Raw genomic sequence first — 12,078 nt, forward strand, 5'->3', positions numbered from 1 at the left:
CGGGGTTAGATACAGAGTAAAGCTCCCTCTGCACTGTCCCCATCAAACACTCCCAGGACAGGTACAGCACGGGGTTAGATACAGAGTAAATCTCCCTCTCAACTGTCCCCATCAAACACTCCCAGGACAGATACAGCACGGCGTTAGATACAGAGTAAAACTCCCTCTACACTGTCCCCACCAAAAACTCCCAGGACAGGTACAGCACGGGGTTTGATACAGAGTAAAGCTCCCTCTACACTGTCCTCATCAAACACTCAGTATGCATTGTGTAGATGGAATCTGCTGATTTGGACTGTGCCTTTGAGAAATGGAGGTTGCCATCTCCCACAATGCCAGTGGGATGTGCAAGTGCCCTATCAGTTTGCTGGAGCAGACAGTGACTCTGCAGATTGGTCTGTGTGTGTGTCTGGAAGCCATTTGCTGATTCTTTCTCTGCCTCTCTGCACTGCTGCTTCGAGTGAATCACTGCAGCCAGTCTCTGGAGGCAACATTTACAATCTGGCCTCTTCTCTCGCAGGAGGGAGAGTGAGGGGGAGAGGGAGGGAGAGTAGAGCAGAGGTGTAGGGTGAAGCGGCTTGCACACACACAGCAGGCGGATAGAGAGAGGGAGAGAGCAGGGAGCTGCTGCATTGAAGAGGCCTGGAGCTAACAAAGGGCACAGGGAGCCTGCACATTGCTGGTAGGTTAGCTTTCCCTTAACCACCGACACTGGTACAGGCAGACAGAGAGAACCTCTACCCTGTCTTCCTTATCTCTCTGCAGCTGTCCCGCTCTCTCTCTCCTTCCCTTTCTGCGACTGTCTGTCTCTCTCTTTACAACCCTGTCTCCTCTCTCTCCTTCCCTCGCTGCAACTGTCTGTCTGTCTCTCTCTCTCTTTACTGCCCTCTCCCTCTTTCTCTGCGTCTCTCCTCTGGAACTGTCTAACTCTCTCTCTCTCTCCACCTCCCTCTATCTTCTTACCTCCGTAGAACTGTCTGTCTCTCTCCTTCCATCCATTGAGATGTCTCTCCGCCTCTCACTTTTTCTCTCTCCTTTCCTCTGTTGAACTCTTGGTTTTCTCCTCTACATTGTTGTCTCTCTCTCTCTCTCACCCACCCTGCTCTACAACACTTTGCCTCTCTCACTATCTGTCTCCCATCACCTTCACTATCTCTCTCTGTCCCTCTCTATTTCTCGGAAGTCCCACCAGAACTGTCTCTCTCTCCGTCACCCCATTTCCCTTCATCACCATGTCCTTCCTTCGCGTGCTTCCTTCTCTCACACTTCTGCTCTCGCTCTCTCCCCTTCCCTATGTTACTCTCTCTCATTCCCTCCATCTCTCTAACATTCCCTCCATCTCTCTCTTTCTCCTTCCTTCCATCGCCGTGTCCCCCTCCTTCCCTCCATTGCCCTGACTCTCTCTCTCTCTCTCTCTCCTTCCCTTCATCGTCCCGTCTCTCTCTCGTTCCCTCCATCGTCCTGTCTCTCTCTCGTTCCCTCCATCGTCCTGTCTCTCCATCTCTCCTCTCCATCACCCCATCTCTCTCTCCTTCCCTCAATCGCCCCCGTCCCTCTCTCTCTCTCCCTCCAACGCTCTATCTCTCTCTCTCCTTCCCTCCATCTCTCTCTCCTTCCCTCCATCTCTCTTGCTCTCCATCTCCTTTCCATCATCAAGTTGACTCTCTCTTCCCCCCGATCCTCGTCTCTCTCGCTCAGCCCTCCCTCTGGTGCTCTCATTCTATCTGTGACAAATAACCTGTTGTTAAACTTTGCTGGAGTGTTGATTCTAGTGAATATCTCCATATCTCCCTGTTGATAATTGTTCCCTTGCTGTGGTACTGTTGGAATTGGCGGAGGATTGGATATTTGTGCTATATTGTTCTAAAGCGGAGATTGATTCCCCCTCTGAGAACTAACACCGAAATACCCAAAAAGGACTACCTCACCTGATAATCTGTGAAAAGCGTGTCTGAAGTGGTGTGACCTGATCTTCAGCAACTCCTAGTGGTTAAATAGAAAATAAATCCCTAACACTCACTCTAAAATCAATGAGTAACAACTTATTTATCTAACTAACAGTGAACAAGTTAACTAAACTATTAACAAACTGAATAAATCCCTTCTAGCTATTTACTGTTCCCGGATAAAACAAGATTCTCATGGAATGCTGTTCCAATACTACAATTCCCACTCATTAACAAAAATTGAATTTAGTCACTCTCTAAATTACAACCTTGTTTTGTGTCTTCCAGAATATTTGGCGCTTTCTCTGTTGATTCTTCTGTCTGGAACTCCTCTCTTCTTTGGTACCTTTGCTATCGAGATGGTGCTTACCTTAAGACATAGATGAAGCTATGAGAGCCAGCGATTCTCTCTTGAGAGTTGAGAGTTGTTAGCTCTGGTAAGTAGCAGTTGATCTCCCCTCTTTGCCCCACTGCCCCCCTCTTTTATACCCGTGATGACATGTCAATATTTCCTACAATAGGATTGGTTCTAAGTTGTCAAAACCATCAGATTTAACTTTAATAGATTTTTGGTATCAAAGTGCTTGATTCAAATTGATAGGCTAAATTCCAAAGCCGACTGTCTTGTTAAAAACTGCTGCTTGGCCTTTTGACACTGATGTTTCCGTTTGGGCTCTCTATTGTTACAACACAGAGGTTAATCCCCGTTACCTTGCGTCGTAATCTGGTAAAATATTTGGGAAGGTGTTAACTGTTCTTAATTAACATTTAGAGGTTCATTGACATAAAGGCCTGACACTTGCTTTAAGTGAATAATTAACAAAGTACCTTAATTAATATGTTCCTTGTTTAGTTACAGTTCGACTGAAATGTTGTTGGAATAATACAGGAATCTTCCTTACCAAAACAGGAATAACAGAATTTTAGTCACTCTCAAAGAAATTATGCAACCAGGCTCAGAAACATAGAAAAACTACAGCACAAAACAGGCCCTTCGGCCCCACAAGTTGTGCTGAACATATCCCTACCTTTTAGGCCTACCTATAACCCTCCATCCTATTAAGTCCCATGTACTCATCCAGGAGTCTCTTAAAAGACCCTATTTTGTTTGCCTCAACCACCACTGACGGCAGCCGATTCCACTCGCCCACCACCCTCTGTGTGAAAAACTTCCCCCTAACGTTTCCCCTGTACCTACACCCCAGCACCTTAAACCTGTGTCCTCTCATAGCAGCCATTTCCACCCTGGGAAAAAGCCTCCGAGAGTCCATCCGATCTATGCCTCTCAACATCTTATATACCTCTATTAGGTCTCCTCTCATCCTACGTCTCTCCAAGGAGAAAAGACCGAGCTCCCTCAGCCTATCCTCATAAGGCATGCCACTCAATCCAGGTAACATCCTTGTAAATCTCCTCTGCACCCTTTCAATCTTTTCCACATCCTTCCTATAATGAGGCGACCAGAACTGAGCACAGTACTCCAAGTGGGGTCTGACGAGGGTCTTATATAGCTGCATCATTATCCCCGGACTCCTAAACTCAATCCCTCGATTGATAAAGGCCAGCACACCATACGCCTTCTTAACCACCTCCTCCACCTGCGGGGCTGATTTTAGAGTCCTATGGACCCGGACCCCAAGATCCTTCTGATCCTCTACAGTACTAAGAGTCTTTCTCTTTATATTGTACTCCTTCATCCCATTTGACCTGCCAAAATGGACCACTACGCATTTACCTGGGTTGAAGTCCATCTGCCACTTCTCCGCCCAGTCTTGCATCCTATCTATGTCCCTCTGTAACTTCTGACATCCCTCCAGACTATCCACAACCCCACCAACCTTCGTGTCGTCGGCAAACTTACCAACCCATCCCTCCGCTTCCTCATCCACGTCATTTATGAAAATGACAAACAGCAAGGGTCCCAGAACAGATCCCTGGGGCACACCACTGGTGACCGACCTCCATTTCGAAAAAGACCCATCTATACCCACTCTCTGCCCCCTTTGGGCAAGCCAGTTCTGGATCCACAGGGCAGCAGCCCCTTGGATCCCATGCCCTCTCACTTTTTCTAGAAGCCTTGCATGGGGGACCTTATCGAACGCCTTGCTAAAATCCATAGAAACCACATCTACCGCTTTCCCTTCGTCAATGTGTTTAGTCACATTTTCGAAGAACTCCACCAGGCTCGTAAGGCACGATCTGCCATTGACAAAGCCATGCTGAGTATTCTTGAGCATACTAAACCTCTCGAAATGCTCATAAATCTTGTCCCTCAGGATCTTCTCCATCAGCTTACCAACCACTGAGGTTAGACTCACCGGTCGGTAATTTCCTGGGCTATCCCTATTCCCCTTCTTGAAAACAGGAACCACATCCGCAATCCTCCAATCCTCCGGCACCTCTCCCATCTCCATCGACGATGCAAAGATCATCGCCAGAGGCTCTGCAATCTCTTCCCTCGCCTCCCACAGTAACCTGGGGTACATCCCATCCGGACCCGGCGACTTATCTATCTTGATGCCATTCAAAGATTCCAGCACAACCTCTTTGTTAAAGTCCACATACTCAATCTTTTCAGTCCACCGCACACCCACAGTACATCCACCCAGGTCCTTCTCCTCTGTGAAAACTGAGGCAAAATACTCATTAAGCACCTCTGCCATTTCTACTGGTTCCGTACAGACTTTCCCGCCTTCACCTTTTATAGGCCCTATTCCTTCACGTCTCATCCTTTTACCCTTCACATATTTATAGAACACCTTGGGGTTTTCCTTAATCCTACCTGCCAAGGCCTTCTCGTGACCCCTTCTGGCTCTCCTAATTTCCTTCTTTAGTCCCTTCCTACAAGCCGTATACTCATCTAGACCCCTATCTTTGCCAAGCTCTCTGAGCCTTTTGTACGCTTTCCTTTTCTTCTCGACTAGGTCCCTCACAGCTTTCGTGCACCACGGTTCCTTTAACCTACCAACTCCTCCCTGTCTGCTCGGAACGTTGTCCTGTAGAACTCTAGACAGACATTCCTTGAAAAACTGCCACCTCTCTTCAGTACATTTCCCTGAGAATACCTCCTTCCAATTTACTCCTCTAATTTGCTGCCTTATGTCTTCATATTTCCCCTTACTCCATATAAACGCTTTCCTAGGTTGCCTGATCCTCTCTTTTTCCAATGCAAGCATAAAGGAGATAGAGTTATGATCGCTATCCCCAAGATGCTTTCCCACTGAGAGATCTGACACCTGTCCAGGTTCATTGGTCAGTATCAGATCAAGTACAGCCTCTCCTCTTGTAGGCTTGTCCACATGCTGTGTCAGGAAACCCTCCTGAACACACCTAACGAACTCCTCCCCATCCAATCCCCTTATCCTAGGGATATTCCAATCTATGTTTGGGAAATTAAAGTTTCCCATCACAACAACTCTGCTATTATTGCAACTCTCCAGGATCTGTTTCCCTATCTGCTCCTCCACCTCCCTGTTACTATTGGACAGCCTATAGAAAACTCCCAGCAAAGTGACCGGCCCCTTCCCACTCCGAACTTCCACCCACAGAGACTCTGTGGACAATCCCTCCACAGCATACACCTTCTCTACAGCTGTGACACTATTCCTGATCAGCAGTGCCACTCCACCCGCTCTCTTGCCTCCCTCCCTGTCCTTCCTGAAACATCTGAATCCCGGCACCTGGAGTATCCAGTCCTGTCCCTGAGACATCCAAGCCTCCATAATGGCCACCACATCACACTTCCAGGCATCGATCCACGCTCTGAGCTCATCCCCTTTATTCACTATACTCCTGGCATTAAAGTAAACACATCTCAATCCTTTGATCTGAGCTCTCCCCTTCTCTATCCCCTGTCCATCCTCCCTCTTGCACTGTCTATAACCCTCTTCTGTTTGCGAGCTAACTTCCTCACTCCCAGTCACCTCGTCTCGATCCCCTCCCCCCAACCTATCTAGTTTAAACTCTCCCCAGTAGCCTTAGCCAACCTTCCCGCCAGGATATTGGTCCCCCTGGGATTCGAGTGCCACCCGTTTTTTGTGTACAGGTCACACCTGCCCCTAAAGAGGTCTCAATGGTCCAGGAACCTGAATCCCTGCCCCCTGCACCAGTCCCTCAGCCACACATTCATCCTCCACCTCACTCCATTCCTGCCCTCACCCTCCCGTGGCACAGACAGCAATCCTGAGATTACTACCTTTGCTTTCCTCCTCCTCAGCTGTCTCCCTAATTCCCTATACTCTCTTTTCATGACCCCTTCCCCCTTCCTTCCCACATCAGCGGTACCAATATGTACCGCTACCTCTGGCTCCTCTCCCTCCCACCTCAGGATTTCTGGGACTCGACGGGTGACATCCTGGATCCCGGCCCCAGGGAGGCAGACCACCATGCGAGAATCCCGCCTACCTCTGCAAAAACGCCTGTCTGACCCCCTTACTGTCGAGTCCCCGATTAACACTGCCTTCCTCCTCTTTTCCTTGGCCCTCTGAGTTACAGGGCCGGACTCCACTCCGGAGACACGGCCACTGCTGCTCCCCCCAGGCGGGCTGTCCCCCCCAGCAGTACTCAGGCAGGAGTACTTGTTGTGTAGGGACACATCCACCTTGATGGAACTTGCAAGCTTTTGGAGTTTTTCTGTAGTTGTCCGCTGTCTATAAGATCTTTCTGACTCGGTATCCCTTCTGTTAGATAGCTGGATAATTTTCTTAAGAGATATTTAAACTGGCACAGTGGAGAGCTGCTCTTAGAGATGAATGCTGGCTGCCCTGACCTCCGAGATGTTCTCCCTGGAAATGGCTGTTGCTTTGGCCTTTATACCTGCCATGATCTTGCAATTTTCTCATACCAGGATTAGTTTGATGCTATCAAATTCAAATCTGATAGGCTCATAATAGTTGATGGTTCTTTTTAAACTGATAGGCTGGCAGAATTCAAAAGCCTGTTACCAAGTCAACCCTGATGCTTGGTCCTTTTGAAATAAATATTGCAATCTGGAGTCTTTGGTACCCTGCATTTTAGCACAGAACTCAAAAACAGCTTTTAAGGGGACCACGCACTGTTTTCTTTCCCTCTAACATTTTTTACAATTCTTTCATATCTTTACAACCTCAACTTCACTGTGTACTTGCATTTTAAATCTCTTAAGCGCAGAAAAAGCACCACCTTTTAACAGGACCTCGCAATACTTTCCCCCCTAGCATTGTACAAACACCAATCTAACGTCCTACCTCCCAATCTACCATTACTCTACCCTACTTCGCAACACAATGGTGTTGTCCCTATTGCTGACACGTTTGTAGTTGAATTGAGTGTTTACGATTCTTTCTTCATCTCCCGGGGAGAGGCCTGGTCACTTCCCCGCACCGATTAACCCTTCACTTGTACGGCAGGCAGCTGGCCATTCGGGAATCTGCAAGGCCTGGCATTCGCTGCTGCTGTCACAATGGACAGCATGTTTGCGGTTGAATTGAGTGATTCTTGGTTTTCTCTCCAGTGAATAGACCTGCCAGGGGGCAATGGGAGTTGAGGGAGATGTAAGCCTCGATAACTTTGGTGTTAACACTGGGATTGAGGCTGCACTGGGAGACAGGGGGGTCAGCATGGCTTATAATTGTGATCTTTCTGCTCTGACCCACAGGGTGTCTTGCTTTGAACTCCTGGCAAGAAACCCTTCCTTCAGCACCCCTGGAGCGGAAAGTTGCTCAGCTGGAGGAGACAGGACTGTGGACGGCTTGGAACCCCCAGATCAAATTTGGGGTTCATAGTTCTTTGGGAGAAACACCAGATTGCAGACATCCCGCCTTCCAGGTACGGACACACTGCCAACAGATTCAGAAGCTGCATCTATCCCCAGACTAACCCCACTGCCCCACTCTGTCCCCATAGCCCTGTATCAATCCCCAAACTAACCCCACTGCCCCACTCTCCCCATAGCCCTGTATCAATCCCCAAACTAACCCCACTGCCCCACTCTCCCCATAGCCCTGTATCAATCCCCAGGCTAATCCCACTGCCCCACTCTGTCCCCATAGCCCTGTATCAATCCCCAAACTAATCCCACTGCCCCACTCTGTCCCCATAGCCCTGTATCAATCCCCAAACTAACCCCACTGCCCCACTCTGTCCCCACAGCCCTGTATCAATCCCCAAACTAATCCCACTGCCCCACTCTCCCCGTAGCCCTGTATCAATCCCCAAACTAACCCCACTGCCCCACTCTGTCCCCACAGCCCTGTATCAATCCCCAAACTAATCCCACTGCCCCACTCTGTCCCCATAGCCCTGTATCAATCCCCAAACTAACCCCACTGCCCCACTCTCCCCATAGCCCTGTATCAATCCCCAAACTAACCCCACTGCCCCACTCTCCCCATAGCCCTGTATCAATCCCCAAACTAACCCCACTGCCCCACTCTCCCCATAGCCCTGTATCAATCCCCAGACTAATCCCACTGCCCCACTCTGTCCCCATAGCCCTGTATCAATCCCCAAACTAACCCCACTGCCCCACTCTCCCCATAGCCCTGTATCAATCCCCAGACTAATCCCACTGCCCCACTCTGTCCCCATAGCCCTGGATCAATCCCCAAACTAACCCCACTGCCCCACTCTCCCCATAGCCCTGTATCAATCCCCAAACTAATCCCACTGCCCCACTCTCTCCGCATAGCCCTGTATCAATCCCCAAACTAACCCCACTGCCCCACTCTGTCCCCACAGCCCTGTATCAATCCCCAAATTAATCCCACTGCCCCACTCTCCCCGTAGCCCTGTATCAATCCCCAAACTAACCCCACTGCCCCACTCTGTCCCCACAGCCCTGTATCAATCCCCAAACTAATCCCACTGCCCCACTCTGTCCCCATAGCCCTGTATCAATCCCCAAACTAACCCCACTGCCCCACTCTCCCCATAGCCCTGTATCAATCCCCAAACTAACCCCACTGCCCCACTCTCCCCATAGCCCTGTATCAATCCCCAAACTAACCCCACTGCCCCACTCTCCCCATAGCCCTGTATCAATCCCCAGACTAATCCCACTGCCCCACTCTGTCCCCATAGCCCTGTATCAATCCCCAAACTAACCCCACTGCCCCACTCTCCCCATAGCCCTGTATCAATCCCCAAACTAACCCCACTGCCCCACTCTCCCCATAGCCCTGTATCAAACCCCAAACTAATCCCACTGCCCCATTCTCCCAATAGCCCTGTATCAATCCCCAAACTAATCCCACTGCCCCACTCTCCTCACAGCCCTGAATAAATCCCCAAACTAATCCCACTGCCCCACTCTCCTCACAGCCCTGAATAAATCCCCAAACTAATCCCACTGCCCCACTCTCCCAATAGCCCTGTATCAATCCCCAAACTAATCCCACTGCCCCACTCTCCCCAAAGCCCTGTATCGATCCCCAAACTAACCCCACTGCGCCACTCTCCCCATAGCCCTGTATCAATCCCCAAACTAATCCCACTGCCCCACTCTCTCCCCATAGCCCTGTATCAATCCCCAAACTAATCCCACTGCCCCACTCTCCCCATAGTCCTGTATCAATCCCCAAACTAATCCCACTGCCCCACTCTCCCCGTAGTCCTGTATCAATCCCCAAACTAATCCCACTGCCCCACTCTCCCCATAGTCCTGTATCAATCCCCAAACTAATCCCACTGCCCCACTCTCCCCATAGCCCTGAATAAATCCCCAAACTAACCCCACTGCCCCACTCTCCCCATAGCCCTGTATCAATCCCCAAACTAACCCCACTGCCCCACTCTCCCCATAGCCCTGTATCAATCCCCAAACTAACCCCACTGCCCCACTCTCCCCATAGGCCTGAATAAATCCCCAAACTAATCCCACTGCCCCACTCTCCCCATAGCCCTGTATCAAACCCCAAACTAATCCCACTGCCCCATTCTCCCAATAGCCCTGTATCAATCCCCAAACTAATCCCACTGCCCCACTCTCCTCACAGCCCTGAATAAATCCCCAAACTAATCCCACTGCCCCACTCTCCTCACAGCCCTGAATAAATCCCCAAACTAATCCCACTGCCCCACTCTCCCAATAGCCCTGTATCAATCCCCAAACTAATCCCACTGTCCCACTCTCCCCAAAGCCCTGTATCGATCCCCAAACTAACCCCACTGCCCCACTCTCCCCATAGCCCTGTATCAATCCCCAAACTAATCCCACTGCCCCACTCTCCCCATACCCTTGTATCAATCCCCAAACTAATCCCACTGCCCCACTCTCCCCATAGCCCTGTATCAATCCCCAAACTAACCCCACTGCCCCACTCTCCCCATGGCCCTGTATCAAACCCCAAACTAACCCCACTGCCCCACTCTCTCCATAGCCCTGCATCAAACCCCAAACTAACCCCACTGCCCCACTCTCTCCATAGCCCTGTATCAATCCCCAAACTAACCCCACTGCCCCACTCTCCCCATAGCCCTGTATCAAACCCCAAACTAACCCCACTGCCACACTCTCTCCCCACAGCCCTGAATAAATCCCCCAAATTATCCTACTGCCCCACTCTCTCCCTGTATCAATCCCAAATTAATCTCACTACTCTGCTCTCTCCAAAACTCTGCATCAATCCCCAAACTAACCCGGCTGCCCCAATCTCTCCCTATGGCTTTGTAAGAATCGCCAAACCAACCCCACTGCCCCACTCTCTTCCCATAGCCCTGTACCAATCTCCAAACTAATCTCACTGTCCCAATCTCTCCCCATAGCCCTGTACCAATCTCCAAACTAATCTCACTGTCCCAATCTCTCCCCATAGCCCTGTACCAATCTCCAAACTAATCCCACTGCCCCACTCTCCCCATAGCCCTGTACCAATCTCCAAACTAATCTCACTGTCCCAATCTCTCCCCATAGCCCTGTACCAATCTCCAAACTAATCTCACTGTCCCAATCTCTCCCCATAGCCCTGTATCAATTCCCAAACTAATCTCACTGTCCCAATCTCTCCCCATAGCCCTGTACCAATCTCCAAACTAATCTCACTGTCCCAATCTCTCCCCATAGCCCTGTACCAATCTCCAAACTAATCCCACTGTCCCAATCTCTCCCCATAGCCCTGTACCAATCTCCAAACTAATCTCACTGTCCCAATCTCTCCCCATAGCCCTGTACCAATCTCCAAACTAATCTCACTGTCCCAATCTCTCCCCATAGCCCTGTACCAATCTCCAAACTAATCTCACTGTCCCAATCTCTCCCCATAGCCCTGTACCAATCTCCAAACTAATCTCACTGTCCCAATCTCTCCCCATAGCCCTGTACCAATCTCCAAACTAATCTCACTGTCCCAATCTCTCCCCATAGCCCTGTACCAATCTCCAAACTAATCTCACTGTCCCAATCTCTCCCCATAGCCCTGTACCAATCTCCAAACTAATCTCACTGTCCCAATCTCTCCCCATAGCCCTGTACCAATCTCCAAACTAATCTCACTGTCCCAATCTCTCCCCATAGCCCTGTACCAATCTCCAAACTAATCTCACTGTCCCAATCTCTCCCCATAGCCCTGTACCAATCTCCAAACTAATCCCACTGTCCCAATCTCTCCCCATAGCCCTGTACCAATCTCCAAACTAATCTCACTGTCCCAATCTCTCCCCATAGCCCTGTACCAATCTCCAAACTAATCTCACTGTCCCAATCTCTCCCCATAGCCCTGTACCAATCTCCAAACTAATCTCACTGTCCCAATCTCTTCCCATAGCCCTGTACCAATCTCCAAACTAATCTCACTGTCCCAATCTCTCCCCATAGCCCTGTACCAATCTCCAAACTAATCTCACTGTCCCAATCTCTCCCCATAGCTCTGTATCAATTCCCAAACTAATCTCAATACCTCTTTCTTTCACAACAATCCGATATCGATCCAAAAGTCATCCCACTCTCCATCCCACTCTCCATCCCACTCTCCATCCCACTCTCCATCCCACTCTCCATCCCACTCTCCATCCCACTCTCCATCCCACTCTCCATCCCACTCTCCATCCCACTCTCCATCCCACTCTCCATCCCACTCTCCATCCCACTCTCCATCCCACTCTCCATCCCACTCTCCATCCCACTCTCCATCCCACTCTCCATCCCACTCTCCATCCC

At 49.9% G+C, this 12,078-nt stretch overlaps 1 protein-coding gene across 1 annotated transcript in view; it reads left to right on the forward strand.

The window, feature by feature from the left end:
- Positions 1 to 375: 375 nt before the first annotated feature.
- Positions 376 to 12,078, forward strand: part of LOC144486384 (uncharacterized) — a 53,036-nt gene continuing 41,333 nt past the window's right edge. Inside the window, exons 1-3 of the mRNA XM_078204418.1 lie at positions 376 to 682; positions 2,235 to 2,383; positions 7,582 to 7,751. The gene's annotated coding sequence lies outside the window, so the exon portion shown is untranslated. The remainder of the gene's footprint in view (positions 683 to 2,234; positions 2,384 to 7,581; positions 7,752 to 12,078) is intronic.

Source organism: Mustelus asterias, unplaced genomic scaffold (assembly GCF_964213995.1).
Source record: "Mustelus asterias unplaced genomic scaffold, sMusAst1.hap1.1 HAP1_SCAFFOLD_328, whole genome shotgun sequence".
NCBI classification, from domain to species: domain Eukaryota; kingdom Metazoa; phylum Chordata; class Chondrichthyes; order Carcharhiniformes; family Triakidae; genus Mustelus; species Mustelus asterias.